The following is a 12,781-nucleotide window of genomic DNA, read 5'->3' on the forward strand; positions in this document are numbered from 1 at the left end:
AGAGATTTCTCTCTTACACACAAACACACAATCAGAAACACACACGTACACAAACACACACACAGAGGTACTATGACAGTCCTTTCTCTCTCACACACATAATGAGGTGAATATTAATAATGATAATTAATCTCATTAATGTCTCTGGTGTGCAGACGGCTGTCAGCTCACACTGGATCCAAACACAGCGCACAGAAACCTGTCTCTGTCTGAGGGGAACAGGAGGGTGACATGCACATGGGGGAGAGAGGAGCCATATCCTGATCATCCAGAGAGATTTGAGCCTGTGCCCCAGGTTGTGTGCAGAGAGAGTGAGTGTGAGCGCTGTTACTGGGAGGCTGAGTTCACTCTGCCTGAGTCGTCGGGATGGGTTTTTATAGCAGTGACATATAAAGGAATCAGCAGGAAAGGAAAGGAGTCTGACTGTGCGTTTGGAGATAATAAAAACTCCTGGAGTCTGGAGTGCGATAAGCTCAGTGACTCTGATAAACTCAGATGCTATGTCAAGCACAATAAGAACCGAACACTCATACCTGTCCCCCCCTCCCCCTACCGCAGAGCAGGAGTGTGTGATGATGGTGATGATGATGATGATGGTAGAGGAGTGTGGGTGTACAGGGTAGGAGTGTGTGTGGACCGTCCGGCCGGCACTCTGTCCTTCTACAGCGTCTCTGACTCTGACACGCTGACCCTCCTGCACAGACTCCACACACACTTTACTCAACACACACCCCTCTGTGCTGGATTTAGAGTGCCGGACTCCTCCTCACTATCCCTCTGCCAACTGGAGTAGAGACACACACTCATATACTCATACACACGCACACTCAGATACACATACACACACACGCTCAATCACACACGCATGCACACACACACACTCATGTATACATGCACACACACACCTCACTCATATACCCACTCACGCACACACACACTCATATGCACACACACACCCACCCACACCTACACACACATCCACACACACACACACACACACACACACACACACACACACACACACACACACTCACTTCACTCAACACACACCTATCTGTGCTGGATTTAGAGTGTGTGACTCCTCTGTATCCCTTTGCTCAATAAAGTAGAGACACACACACACACACTCTCTCACTTACACTCCAGCACACACACACACACTCTCACTTACTCTCCAGCACACACACACATACTCACACACTCACAAATACACACACTGGTGTATACTCATGCACACGCACTCACACACCCATGCATGCACACACTCATGCACACACACTCACAAACTTGCACACACATACACACTTTCTCACGCCCAATCACACACATGCACACACACACCTGCACACATGGAAACACACAATCTCTCGCACACACATTCACAAGTGCACTCTCATGCGCACACACACATGCATGCATATGTACACACGCTCATTACCGTATGCACACACACACACACACACTCACTCTCATACTCAGTCACTCACACACACACCCTCTCTCTCTCACACGCACTCACATCCACAGTCACACACAGATTCACAGAAACGCACGCACACACACACAAACTCATGCACTCACGCACACACACACACACATGCGTGCAGAGACACAAACATGTGTCAACACACACACACATTCTCATTCCCATACGCATGCACACACATGTATCAACACACACACATTTTCTTGCCCATACACACACACGCGCACACACATACTCATGCGCTCACACATACACATTCACACAGACACACATATACATGCATGCACACACATTATACACGCCTACACAAACATTCTCACACCCATACACACACACGTATAAACACACACACACATTCACAAAGGCACTCACACACACACACACACACATACACATACATACACTCATTCTCAATCGCACACACACTCTCACATGCACAGTAATTCACTCAAACGGACGCACACTCACACACGCACACACACAAATGTATAAACACACACAAACGCATTCTCTTACCCATACACACACGCACCCGTGTGCACACACACACATACTCATGCACTCACACACATGCACGCACACACAGACATACACACATACATGTGTGCACACACACACTTTCTCTTACCCATTCACACACGCAAGCCGGGCACACACACACACACACATACTCACGCACTCACACACATGCACACACATACTAACATCCACAGTCACTCCCACAAACATACGCACGCATGCACAAACATTCACAAATACACACACACACAAACACACTCACCCAATCACACACACACATGTCGACACACTTGCAGCCTTCCTTGACCAATGCCTTACCAGTGCAATTTCAGCTGTACCCAATATTAACCTCAGTACAGCTTATACCCTGTACATAAGAGTATGATCTTTCAGCATGTTCAGGTTATTTCAAATGTTAAAGGTGTGTTAATGTAATTTTGATTATTAAAACATTAATATAACATTGAGTGTAATAATGGCAAAATATGGCAGTGTAAAATCTTTCTGAAGTAATAACTCTCTCCTGTATCTGCATCTTTGTATAAGAGAAGCCAGTGGCACTCCTCCACTTAAATGTGCATTTTACTAGTTTTTATAGTTGCTTTCATTCATTTTCACGAGTTCCAATATGCAAATTTCTGTGGGAAAATGCAGCTTATAGGGAGAAAGCAGATTGGTCACTGCAGTGTACTTGTTTCCTTATTTATTGGGTCTGTTGCTTTAATTTTCTGTATTTTCAGACAATAGTCTTCAATGATTAAACCTGAATTATAAAAAACATCAAATGTGTTGGTGTTATGGTTTATTATTGTGTGATGTATTTAACTCCTGTGACACAGTAGTACTTATTTCATATTCTGTATGGGATTATGTTTGGGCTCAATATGAGCAGATCAGCATGGGGTTAAAATCTGCACAGTTGAAGCAATGACATTCATCTACAGTAGTGGAAATAAAATCCATTGTAAGAAAAGTTGTGTAGTGTCTGATGAATGGTTGCTTCTGCTACTGTAGTGTAACCACAATTCAATACATTTTGAAACGTCACTACTTGTCTATTGAGCAGGTGTGTTTATATTACCTCTCAAATAAATTGTTTTCCTGCAGGTTTTAACCTGTATCTGCTGCACATCAGTTGAATGGATTAGACCACGAAGCCAAAATTAAGGCAGAAGTGTAGTTTGCATGAAATCCAGTCTCTGAGATGTTCCTGAGACCCTACAGTTTCTCATTTTTTCATATGCATTTCTAATATCTGCAAATACATTACAGTATGTTATGACTGCTTTGAGTGCAATGAGCTAAACCAACAACCGGCAAAATTCATACCTTAAGGCACAAATTGCTGTACCTACACACAAAGTACAAAACTCTAAATCACACTCAGTTTTCACAATACAGTCACCTCATATTAAGACTTCCAAAGTATTATTGCTAGACATGCAGATTGTAAAATAAAGTCAACATGTTTGCAATCCTGTCTCGTCCAACAACATTGCCCGGGTGAGTCGCATTGCAACATGATTGATAATCCCAACATAAAAGGCAGTTTTACAGCACTACATTCAGCAGTGTCTGACAACATGGAGCAGCCCAATGCAGTTGGTACTGATGGACGGGTCGTGGCTGAGTCTGAGGTTGTGGTAAAGCAGGTAGCAGAAATCCTGCTGTATCAAATGAATTTAGAGCCACAGTGATTGACCATGTCATAAATCCAGGCATAACAATGGGAGAAGCTGGCAGGATTGTAAGGCCAAATTTAAAAATGTCAATAAGAGTTTTTGGACTGAACATTGATAAGCCAGTAATTTACTGCAAAATGAGATACTGTAATTACATTACAGAATTGTTGTGTTGGTGTCATTTTATATTATTTCTGTTACGTGACGAGCCTGTAAGCCATGTTAATCATTTTTATTAGAGACGGCGCAACTCTGTTTTTCCAAAATGCCGGCTTATTCCACATGGGGGAAAATAGCGTTTGTGTTAGGTATTCATGTGGCAATGTCTGTTCTGATAATGTGATTATTGTTCTTCTATCAGATAAGGCCTGCTGGTGCAAGTTTGTAATGTTGCATTTGTATGTGTTATTTTACTGTTTACATGTCAAATGTCTAGAGTGTAATTGTTTCTGTTAAAATGATTGGTTGAATAATACACATCCACGCTATTTTCACCAATCATGTTAAACATACTCACTTGCGCGTCTCAGCTCCAAAGGCATGCTGATGTTAAACCCATATTCCAATCTGTTTGAAATGACACAAATTCTGCCTAGTCTGTTCAATCATCAGACATTTTTTTACCTCGACATCTTGTTTATGCCCTGCACCTGAACAAATTGGATGTGCCCATTCTACTGTACCATCTCCTTTGTAAGCTAAGAAGTTCCTTTCAGCTGACTACATCAAAATCTGTACTATTGGCATTTTATGAGAACTGAAAATGTACAACATTGTTAATCAGAAATTATGTCTGGGTTTGTAAATTGGTGGATATGCTGCAGAACATAGTTTGTCATTGATTTATAAATATACCAGTATATCCTGGGCTTTCACTGATGGTTTAATTGTGGTACATATAGCACTGGCCTGATATGCATTCTATGTTTGCAGTTTGCTTCTACCTGACTGCTTCCTGCATGTTAGCTGAGACAATCTTCTTGTTAGAGCAGATACCTACCTCCCCCACTGTCAGAGCAAATCACCAAAAACTCTGTAGAGTCAGGTAAATTAATCAGGTAAATTAATCTGACATTCGTTTTACTCTGTTTTTGCAAAGCTTTACAATTTTCTTTAATATTATCTAAATGTAAAGCACTTGTAACTGGGGTTTTGAAGAAAAAATTGACAGAGGTGAATTCAACATGATGGATGACCTCCTTGATGTCATACTTCAAGAGGTAAGATGTGAATGCTGAGTTATCGCTCACTGATATTGGTTGCATGATAAACAATAAGACTGATGTGTGAAGGGGACTAGTGACTTGTGTTTTCTGTTTTAAAGGTCATCATCAGGATCTTGGAATAGAATGAGGGCATCAGCTGCTATCGGGCAGAATTTGCCATGGCCAGTGGATTTCACCATTAAAGGCTGAAGAAATGTGACAGTCCTGATTGTATTTATTTTGGATGTTTGATTAAAGAAAAATCTATTGGCATAAGTGTTTTTTGTCTCATTTTATTAAACCTATTCAGATTTTGACATGTCTCATTGCTGCATAATTTCCCGAGGAATTATGATTCCTTGGTGTACAACCACATCTAGGATTTAAGTGTCCACAGTTATGACTCAATGTTTGAATGTGATCAATCATTATCTGCTTTTCGGCAACATGATAGCGTATATTTAAATAGCGTTGGTACATCTAATCCAGGAGTGAGATTTCTACTTGGGAGACTTCGGTATGATTAAAATGAGTTTAAAATGAGCCTCCTTGACCTTGGAGTGAGACCGGGCCTGATCCCATGGATCTGCAGCTTCATGACTGACCGCCGTCAAAAAGTGCGCTACCAGGGATATCTTTCTGATTGGAAATACCCCACGTGTTGCACAGGGAACCATATTAGGGCCTGTGGTCTTTCTAGCACTGATTAACAGTGCCCTCCAGGACAGAATAGACGACTGGAAATATGTGGATGACATGACTGGCCCAGACGTGGAAGCTCCAACTACCCTGTACCCTCCAACAGACCCTGAATGGTCTTGATATCTGGGTAGAGGAGCACAAAATGAAACTCAACCCAAAGAAATGTAAAGTTTTACATGTCACCCACATGAGGCATCCACCCGCCCTGCCGACTCTCTCCATTGACCAGAACAAGTCTGTGACACTGTCAAGGTCCTGGGGGTCACCATCCAGAGTAATTTGCGTTGGGACAGTCAGGTGGACCACATGCTGACCTCAGCTTTTTGCTCTGCGTCGCCTGAAGAAATTTGGTGTCCGAGACCCAGAACTGGTTTCCATCTACACAGGCTACGTACGCCCGGTGCTGGAGTATGCAGTCCCCGTCTGGCACAGTTCCCTGACTACAGACCAGGCTAAAAGGCTGGAAAGCACACAGAAACATGCTTCTAAAATCATACTTGGCCAGAGGTACTCAGGGTACCCAGAGGCTCTCTGCACTCTCGGATTGTGCACTCTATCAGAGAGACGCACTCAACTGTGTCTTGGCTTTGCCAGAAAGCTGCTAAAGTCCAACTTCAGTGACTGGCTACCCCCCCTCAGGGAGGAGCTCACAGGTCGTCAGACAAGGAACTCAAACAAACTGGCCATCCCAAGATGTCGAACTGAGAGATACAGGAGATCACCAATCCCCTATATGTGCAGACTCCTAAATGACAGCGGATTTTAAATTTGGGATACGAGATTAGATCTCAGCTTAGATAATTGCAATATTTAAAATTTTTAGTCTACTTAATATTGGTGTTTTATTGTAACAGCATAATAATTCAGTGTTTTTAATGACAACTGTCTTTATGAACCTGTAATAATGCTGAAAGGTCAACAAAATAAAATATATATTTTTTTTAATTAAAAAAAAAAAATTAAAAATGATCAAAAATATTCTCATTAGACATGAATACCTAAATTGTCATAAACTCATTGATCATTAGAAGCTATCAGTTGTATTCCATGAGAAACACCAGACTGATATATCGTAAATGCAGACAAGCAGGTGTGTCTCCAGAGATGACAACTCCCTTTTAAGGTGAACAAATGGACACTTCTAACACTAATTATAGACTGGGCCTACTGTAAAGCTACAGTCAATAATGTATATTTAACTAGTAATTAAAATATGCATTTTACATAATTTATACATTAAAACCCAAGCATTGGTCTGTTTCTACTGTCTCAGTAATGCTCTTGTGCCTTTATTTCGGAGATTGATGGTGATCAATGCCGGAGCTAAGCAGCATGAGATCCTTTATGTTGATGAAGCAGGTTCAGCCTTGGCAAACATCAGTGCCGTGGCCAGAACCTGATTGAGCAGAGAGCTACGGGCGATGCGCCGGGACAGTGCGGAGCAAACATAACAACGCGTGCTGCCATTTTGAGGAGCTGAGCCAAATGCTCAGACGATGTTTGGGCCGATGTCAGTACCACAATGCTCTGGTCTGCAGCAGATCCCCAGAGTTCAGATTGATGCTTCTCCCACTCCCCTTTCCTAAAGCCAATAGAGGAGTTATTTTGGGACTGGAGGTGGAAGGTGTATGACCGGTGTCCTTGTGAGTAGGCTGCTCTCCTTCAGGCCTCTGTAACAAATGATCGGCCATAATTCATACAAAACGGAGACAACACGAGTACAAGATACCACCAATTTATTATAAACAAAAGACCTGATATATGTCTGACATAGGCAGTACATATGAGTTGTGAAGTGTAATGGAATTGCAGTGTGAATGTGTGCAGGTGTGAGCACAACGAGATCAGTGACGAGGTGGCAAAGAGAAAAGAGAGAAACCATCAGCAAACAGTCTTATATTCCCCAGTCAGGGGTTAGCAATCCAGTAATGAAGCTGTTTACTGCTGCTTCTGCACCTGTAAGCCACAAGAGAACCCCCCAGCAGGGAAACAGAGGGATACAACCCCCCAGCAGGGAAACAGAGGGGCACAACCCCCCAGCAGCAAAACAGAGGGACACAACCCCCCAGCAGCAAAACAGAGGGGCACAACCCCCCAGCAAGGAAACAGAGGGGCACAACCACCCCAGCAGCAAAATAGAGAGGCACAACCCCCCAGCAGGGAAACAGAGGGGCACAACCCCCCAGTAGAGAAACAGAGGGGCACAGAAGACTCTGGGTCATCCCACCATGGATGGCGCAGGAGAGGTAGCAGGTTGTAGCAGTTTGCTAAGGTGGTCTGGGAGGATGGACAGCATGGGAATGTGAGGAGGACCGATCGCTCAGTGGGTCAGACTGATGGAAGATACCACAAGCCAGGCTTAGCTTCCTGATCAGGGCCAATTATGACACCCTGCCTTCTCCTCAGAACCTGCGCTAATGGTTTGGTGTGGATGAGACCGTCCACTCTGTGCTGCCCCCAAACGAGGCCTGTGGCACATTCTGTCAGACTGTGAGACAACTCCAGCACAGGGACAAAGAGCAGGTCTGTCAGGCTGTGAGACAACTCCAGCACAGGGACACAGAGCAGGCCTCCAGCACAGGGATACAGAGCAGGTCTGTCAGGCTGTGAGACGGCTCCAGCACAGGGACACAGAGTAGGCCTCCAGCACAGGGACACAGAGCAGGCCTCCAGCACAGGGACACAGAGCATGCCTCCGGCACAGGGACACAGAGCAGGCCTCCAGCACATTCTGTCAGGCTGTGAGACGGCTCCAGCACAGGGGTGCTACAGATGGAGGTATGACCAGCTGCTGCAGAAGCTTCCGGAAATACTGACGACCAGCAGACAGCAGGCAAACAGACGCCTCTCCTGTGAAAGAGAATCAAACCCACTTTGTGAGGCAAGCAGAGGAGGAGGGGACCGTAGAACACAAAGGTGGGAGTAGCGTCCTGGTTCCAGACAGAGGGTGGAGCATGCGTGTAGATCTCAATCCACAGCTACATTTCCCAAATGAGATCAGCACAGTGTCTCTGTGGCCTAACATGGAGACGTGGTCTACTCGGGCGACGGTGGAGCTCCTTATATGGAGACGTGGTGTACTTGGGCAAAGGTGGCGCTCCTTATATGGAGACGTGGTCTACTTGGGCAAAGTTGGAGCTCCTTATATGGAGACATGGTCTACTCGGGCGAAGGTGGTGCTCCTTATAGACGTTGTCCACTCTATGGAGACTTGGTCCACTTGGGCAAAGGTGGAGCTCCTTATATGGAGACGTGGTCTACTCGGGCGAAGGTGGAGCTCCTCATATGGAGACGTGGTCTACTCAGGCAAAGGTGGCGCTCCTTATATGGAGACATGGTCTACTCAGGCAAAGGTGGTGCTCCTTATATGGAGACATGGTCTACTCCGGTGAAGGTGGAGCTCCTTATATGGAGACGTGGTCTACTCGGGTGAAGGTGGTGCTCCTTATATGGAGACGTGGTCCACAATGGCGAAGTTGGAGCTCCTCAAATGGAGACGTGGTCTACTCGGGCGAAGGTGGTGCTCCTTATATGGAGACATGGTCTTCTCGGGCGAAGGTGGCGCTCCTTATATGGAGACGTGGTCTACTCGGACGGAGGTGGTGCTCCTTATATGGAGACGTGGTCTTCTCGGGCGAAGGTGGCACTCCTTATATGGAGACGTGGCCCACTTGGGTGAAGGTGGTGCTCCTTATGAAGCTCACCCTCCCATGGGAGGAGGGGGCAGAAGCAGCCTATGAGCAGAAACAGCTGAAGTACTCCGACCTGGCAGCGGAGTGTGAGTGTAAGGAGTGTAAGGAGGCCAGTTGGAGAGCAACAGTATATGAGTTAACACCCACTCCACCAAAAACAACAGCAGGCGGCAGCAGGGAGACATCCCATCACTGCCTCTCCACCAGGAGATGTTCTGGGATTAAAGAGACATTAAGGATCAGTGGCTCCAGGCTGATGGCCCTGCAGTGTCTCTCTGGTGCTGCTGGAGCTGCAACAAACAGCAGCACTCAGCAGAATAAGGTCTATCTGTTCATCCCAGCAGAACGATGAGCCCTGTGATGACATCACATCCCAGCAGTGCCAGGACAGGGTAAGGCACTCAGAAAGAGTCAACCAGCAATGCCGTGGAAATTAAGGCATCAGACGGGATGTGGATGAAAATCTGTGGCCAAATACAGCAGAGAGACCAGATCACAGTATGATCAGGATCATAGCATTTCATTTATTTTCCTTTGTTTTGCTGAATAATACTGTAATATAATGTATTTATTTATTGTGTATGTTTATTGTGCTACTACAGAAACTGGTTCAGTATTGTACATTATTTGTATTAAAACATTTTGTGTTATTGTTTTGTTTTTGACAGCATACCTGTATTTGCAATTATTATACTTAGTAAACAAAACGTCTAATGTTTTGGTGTTTGGAGTCTTTTGTAAAATACAAGCTTTGAGGTAGATGCAGAACACAGAATGTAAACTGATGTCATGAAGTATGGTCACTACAGATTTTTATGTTTTGGCCACACAGTTTTGCTTTATGTGTCTTTCTTGCATAATGATGGACTCCATTGTATGTATTTTGCTTTTTACAATAGACAGGATTTTTTTATTCAAAAGTCTGACTCTATATATAGAGTATATAAATATATATATATTTATTAGTAAATTGATACAGAACAGAACAGAACAGAGGGTTATGATTACGGTACAACATTCCTAATACCTATTATAACCTGAAAATATAAGTATAACCATTTCTTCAGTCATGATAAAACGAGATGTGGATGGAGTTTACAAGCTGGGATAATTTATGGATCCCATCAGAGCTGGCCTTCTGGGTCAGTTTGAGCCTCTTTGTGTCCCTGGAGTAGAGGCACCCAGCCCAGCACATACTGGTGTTGAACAGGACACCGGTCACAATGATCTGGTAGAACATGGCCAGCATCCTGCTACACACACCGAAGGAGCGTAGCCTCCCCAGAAAGAAAAGCCTTCGGTCTAGTAGGGCCTCCAAAGACATAAACCACAGTATCAAACCATCTGTCTATGTGAGTGCACGTGCGCGTGTGTGTGTGTGTGTGTGTGTGTGTCTAAAACAACATTTTTTGTAAAGATCTGAAACTATACACCAATATAGGAAAGCAGGATAGGGGAAAATATTTTTCATGGCACTGTACATGAGGTAGACAGGTTTCCTTTAACAGGCTTTAATACAAGGGGCACCAGGGAGACACACACCACACAGCCTGCAGAGGAATTCTCAGAAGTTTGCTAATGCCACACACCTGTATGGAGTATATTACCTTAACAGGAGCGAGCTCGTCTGAGTAAATGTTTCCCTGTTGTAATTACATCAAAGACCCATGTGATAGAGCCAGAGCCATGACATGACCTTATGTTTCATCTTAAGGCTTTGCTTTAAAAAAAATAAAAAAAATACTGCTTTGGTACGATAACAAGCCTACACATTAATGGATTATTTTACTCTGCTTGGATGAGAAAAAGAAACATCTACCACATTTCAGTTTGTGAGCATATATATTGTGTAATGGAATAGGACAGAAAGCTGTTTTTCATGGCGGAGGAAGACCTTTCACAAGCAGCTCTGACATGCAGTCATACGAGCACCCAAGGGGGGTCGCTAGAGAGCGATGAAACGCAGATCCCTGTCTGACTGAACCCTCCCGTACTCTGGGCAACACAGGCACCAATCGTGCGTCTCCCTGTGGAGCTACCGGCCACAGTCGGCACTGGCACGGTCTGAATTCAACCCGAGGCCGTGAGGCTCATCCATGCAGCTCAGTGTGGTGCCTTAACCGAATGAGCCATCCAGCAGCCCCAAGCCTAATTTCAATAAATGACAACTTATCAGCATCCAAAAGAAATGCTACCTACCATACAGAATGCCACATAATCACTGAATTGATAAGAACCACTGAAAGCAGGCACATGAGGTAGACAGGAAATCATCAGGTCAGACGACATTTTCCCACTGTAACAGACTTTAGTACAATATGCACCAGGGAAACACCCAATACACAGCATGCAGAGACATTCTCCAAAGACTCACTAAGTTGTCTCAGTCTTAATAGTAGTTTGTAAGCATCACACCTCATATGGTCAGATCTCACAAGCATGGAGGCTCTGGCTGTGGTCACACACGGATGTTACATCAGTAAGTGGGCCTCTCAGTACACAAGACAACAGCACAGAGAATGTGGAGACTGGGACAAGGCCACAGGCCTAGGCAGAAGTGGCCAGAAGTGCATACAGAAATACAGAAACATACACTTCCCTTCACTACCTTAAGCCTCCAAGCAGCTGTACACTGCAGAACACAGTCTGAAGTGCATTAATCACTGCAGGTTTCCCACTGAATCTACAGGAACTGAGGCAGAGCAGTGAAAAAATGGGCAGTGATTCACTATGTGCACTCATATAGACATGAAATCTGTTTCTCTGATCAATCAAACATTTAATTATTTGCAAAAGATTTTAGTTTACAGTCTCATCTACAGCAATTTATTAAGACAAGAGAACACCTGTGGAGCTCTTGGGAAGAAAAATAATGTTGTAGTTCCTCTAAACAGCCACTAGATGGTAATGGAAGTTCAATTTCACACTATTTGTCTCATGGGCGCTTCCTCGTTTGAACCGTAATCTCATGTTTGGGCTGTGGCAAACATAATAGAATTTGCATAACAAACACACAAGCAGCAATAATCATTTTGCAGAGTTCTGAGAGGTAGCCTTGCAATAGCTTGTCAATAAATGGATTATACAAGCTTTCTCTGATCAGCATAAAGTTTGGGTTTTTGTGCATTACTGCTACACTACGAGTGTCATCAAATTGTTGTTGTAGACATCATAAATGGTTGCATGTTTTCACTTGTGAGCAAGAACATGGACACTGATTCTTATTCTGAAGGGACCCATTATGTTGTGTAAAATTATAGATTCAGTGTTGGCTTTTAAACATCTGTAGACAGACTTGTGTAATTCTTTCTTTATTAGGAGTATATGGACACAGTGACCCAGTACCCAGAGGAAACCAGCACAAACACAGGAACATGCTAGAGGACGCGAACCCGGGACTCGAACCCTGCTTTTTTTTATCGTCACACAGATTGTTTTGCCGTGTTTGACTTCAGGAGAACACATTTTGCCCAAAGTTGAATTCAAGAGCATCCA

General features: G+C 44.1%; 1 long non-coding RNA gene across 1 annotated transcript; it reads left to right on the forward strand.

The window, feature by feature from the left end:
* Positions 1 to 2,762: 2,762 nt before the first annotated feature.
* Positions 2,763 to 5,209, forward strand: LOC118210042. The gene is made up of 2 exons (XR_004761797.1): positions 2,763 to 4,907; positions 5,012 to 5,209. It is a non-coding gene; the product is annotated as an uncharacterized LOC118210042 (long non-coding RNA).
* The last annotated feature ends 7,572 nt before the right edge of the window (positions 5,210 to 12,781 follow it).

This window comes from Anguilla anguilla, chromosome 12, assembly GCF_013347855.1.
Source record: "Anguilla anguilla isolate fAngAng1 chromosome 12, fAngAng1.pri, whole genome shotgun sequence".
NCBI lineage: Eukaryota > Metazoa > Chordata > Actinopteri > Anguilliformes > Anguillidae > Anguilla > Anguilla anguilla.